The sequence below is a fragment of the Palaemon carinicauda genome, chromosome 9 (assembly GCF_036898095.1).
Source record: "Palaemon carinicauda isolate YSFRI2023 chromosome 9, ASM3689809v2, whole genome shotgun sequence".
NCBI lineage: Eukaryota > Metazoa > Arthropoda > Malacostraca > Decapoda > Palaemonidae > Palaemon > Palaemon carinicauda.
The window spans coordinates 6132457-6136819 of NC_090733.1; the positions used below are offsets into that span (position 1 = coordinate 6132457).

Genomic DNA, 4363 nt, shown 5'->3' on the forward strand with positions numbered 1-4363 from the left:
TACATTTAAATCGATTGGTTTGAAAGATATTAACTATAATCCTTTGGTCCAGGGGGCTGAAATACAGTAACTACAAATTTGGCTATTTCCTGAGAAAATTATATAAATCATGATTAATTGAAAAATACATCAAAGCAAAAACAGATAATTGCCTGTATTAGGTTTTAATAAAAAAGATTTATTTAAAAAATAGTTTAGTGGTAATCAAAACTACGCCCAATAATGGGCACCTGTCCTCTCGTTCTGTTCTATTCCTTCCATTTCTTTCAAGAAAAGATTTTGTATTTGTGGGGTTTAGTTTCTTCATGTAAAGTATCATTCTTTCGAAAAAAAGCAAATTTCCATTATTCAATTCATCCTGATACTTTCTTAAGAATTCTAACTTCTGTTTTTCAGTTTCAATGAGTTGCTCATTTTTTTTCTTGCCCTGTAATCAAGATTTGATTTTCGTTACTTTTTAGACGGCGGATTTTTTTTTGCCAACCATTACCTTGAGATGTTTATCCGGTGTCAAGGAGAAGATGAAGAGGGTGACCTAGAAGTATGTGACACGAGTGATGCAGAAACATGACTTGCATGCGATTCATTGTCATCACCAGGTGCAAGTATGTCATCGTCAGTTATTCTGGTGTTTTTCTCCTTGGTTCAGAATTAAGCTCTTAGATTCTGGCAGATAAATGTCTTTCAAAAATGACAACTGGGTGAAATAGGGCTAAATACTAAGAACCATTTCCGAAGTTCCAACACCTGATTTGGGATTTTGAAATTCTTGATTTATTTCCTATAATAGTTTTTAGCTTTTTCATTTTCTTTTAACAGAAAATCTGAAAGATACATTAAAAGTTCTATCAATAGAGCAAAATGTGACAAAGGCCTACATAAGTTTAAAAAAAATGTCAAGTAGTAGGGTTATGATAAACAAAATCTTAACATATTTTCTCTCCTTTTTGCTACTGGTGAATCTTCTCGAACTTTGGCTTTGCGTTTTCGTCGTGGTAGAAGTACTATTTTAGAATACGTAAAGGAAACTCACTATTTTATTTGCAAGGCTTTAACCAATAAATATTTACTGTATCCGACTAAGGAAGTTTGTGTTACAACTCTAGAATTCTTTATTTACAAAAGATGGAATTTTTCTAACTGTATTGGATCACTGGATGAGAAGCATAATACGCATAATACAGAATTATGTTTTAGATAAGGAGGGACAAAACTTTATTTTTTTTACCTATACCTGGAGAGATGATACAAAGCGAACAGCCCTGTACACCACACCAGGTGTGCTATTAAGCAGTGGTTTAAATTTCAGGAAAGCCCTGTCTAATTATTTCATTGTACTTGGAAGTTCCATGGCAAAATCATCTAACCTTACAAGGCAATATAAATTAATTCCTCCTTTTACTTTAAGAATTCAATAATATTTGCATAAAACATATTGTTTAAACATATATACAAATGATTCTCATTTTACTTTCAAATTTTCCGTGGTTATCTTTCCGGCCTCTTGGTTGGAAAAATCTCTCTCTCTCTCTCTCTCTCTCTCTCTCTCTCTCTCTCTCTCTCTCTCTCTCTCTCTCTCTCTCTCTCTCTCTCTCTCTCTCTTTTAAAAGGCAATAAATGGTGATGATTTATAGTACATTTCAATACAGGAAAAAGGTACACACACCATTTATCGCTTATATCTACCTAATGTAGGTTTTTACTGCTAATTTTGTGTAGTGAATTATGAGGATCTCACGTTGCTCTATTCCAGAATATTTATCCAATAAATTCTTCAGTAGCCATGGCTGGAAAGGACCTACTGAATGCATCTCCTTTTAGTTCCTTCAAGAACTGATGGAAAATGGCATGGTCTTAAGTGAAGACGCTCAAAACCTCATCAATATTTCAAGTTTCGTCACTTCGCGGCAACTGCAGAGGTTTGAGGCTTCCCGCTAATCGAGTGTGCCCATATTGTGAAATAATTCTTATATATTATTTCAAATGTTCATAGGAGATTCTTGCATACAACCTTCAAGCTAGTTGTGTTTGGTGTGCTGCACGTGTTTCATACACTGTAATGTTATTGCTTTCTGTCAACAACCACCTCGCACATTGGTGACCCTTGGAGTTATCAGCTACTCACCGCCTTTTTTCTGTCCACCATTGCACCCTACATTGTTACGATGCTGCCCACCAATCCTGACTGCGGCACATACTGCATCATTGAAACTGCCACCCTTTGCCATCAGGGAAGTGTTCGCTTAGTTCCAGCACGCTGAAGTTCAGTTTTGCATCAAGTGTGTGATTCGCTTAAGCAAGAATGCAGTCTATGTCCTTGCAGTAAGCTCTGGGGACACTTTCCCTGGAATCTTTGACTGGCAATAGGATAAAGAGGATTCCCCAATATCGTATGATGCCCTCAGGAGCAGTACTCATCCTCGCCTGCCGCTCATATAGCCAAGCTTTTCCGGCTCTCTTAACAGCCGTTGGGGAATCAAAAAGCTTTGCTCATCCCCGGTGAAAGGACCAGTGTTGCTCGCTTGCAACCTCCCACAATCAGCTCTCCTTGTCAAGTGAACCTACTTCATGCACTTTGGGTATGACGCTTACCCGGACCTGTTCACACCGCCATCCCTGATGACCAAAGTCGACGTCCTTATGGAAAGCCACTTCACCACCTTCAAGACCTATATTAATGCGTCTACTCTTGACAAACAGGACAACTAATCAACACTGACCAAAACTGACGTAAATGCGGTAAGACATAGACACCCACCCGATAACTTATTAGTCATCAGTTGCAGTTCTGTTAGTACCACTCTGGATTCAGGGCTGCTGTGAAGAAATGTGCAGATTGTTATCAGGGGCCAAAAAACATATAAGTGAGCCATTGCTTGTAGCAGTGGCAACCCCTGTCAAAAATCTTTTATTTTTACCTGATGCATGTACTAGTGTGCCGATTTTGGCAAACACCGGTGCTCTAAAAAGGTCAATCTCCAGGACATGACATGGTCATTCTAAGACTGCTTACATACGCTTGGTGGCTGCCAACGGATCTGAGATTTGCACCCCTGGGTGCGAAATTTTTTTTCCCAAACGATACTGCAATAAGGGGCGGGGCTTTGGGAGCAGAAAACAGATTTAGAGGGTAAACTCCTCTATTACGGCGCCGTTCTCATTTGATGGGTAACTGCTTCATTTACGTTGTGATCTGAAATTCTTATATATAGACAGCTTGACAATAATAATAGTAATAGTAATAATATTTATGATAATGATAATAATAATAATAGTAATAATTATAATAATATTAATAATTATATATATATATATATATATATATATATATATATGTATATATACATATATATATATATATATATATATATATATATATATATATATATATATATATATATATATATATATATATATATATATAAATACACGCACACGTATATATTATACACACAGAGACCCACACACATATATATATGTATGTATATATATATATATATATATATATATATATATATATATATATATATATATGTATATATATATATATATATATATATATATATATATATATATATATATATATATATAATGATCTAACATAGAGTGGGAAAATATGCCCTTAATTGAAGTTTTAAAACCAAATGATACTATCATTGGTTAATTTTCAAGAGTGTGCTTGTGTTAGCAATGATATCCCTAACAGTTTCATAATCGATTTGTGCCAATAGCCTACCTTTTCAATGCAAATAGTCATCATTGCTTCCATATTCTCCGCAATAAGTGAAGTTTGTGGAATATTTATAATATAGAAAACGAGTGATGTCACAAAACGACTTTTACTAACTGCATAGTTGTGTAACTGCATTCACAAGGATTGCAAATACAGGTATCTATGACTACTTTTTATGATAAAAATAAAAGTAGTACTTATTATTATAATTATATTTAAGAAGATTATTTCATTAACCCAGATATCACATAATTCAGATCTATACTATCAATCTCAAGATTTATATCTAATTATGCTTTCATTGTTACAGTAACCTAGCCTTATCGATGAATAAGAATTGTAAAAAATTGTCAACTTTGCAATGTGTTTTTTTCTAAATTTGTAAGTCATCAGCTATGGATACGTCGACAAAACAGTGTAATTTTGACTGTTCAAAAGAAGGAACGGAAATTATTTCCGAAATAAATTACCGAGAACTTTATGTAAGTATTCGTAACTTGTTTAATGTATAATTGCCATTATAGCTTACTTTATTTTACACCCTACTGAATGCCAATTATATCAGATGCTTCAAGGGATGAAGTTATATATGATATCTTTTCTTACATTCAGTGACAATCGCAGGGCTTT

General features: G+C 34.3%; 1 pseudogene; it reads right to left on the bottom strand.

Annotated features, from left to right (window-relative positions):
- Nucleotides 1-210: 210 nt before the first annotated feature.
- LOC137646251 (uncharacterized) lies at nt 211-2146 on the bottom strand (annotated as a pseudogene).
- Nucleotides 2147-4363: the final 2217 nt, after the last annotated feature.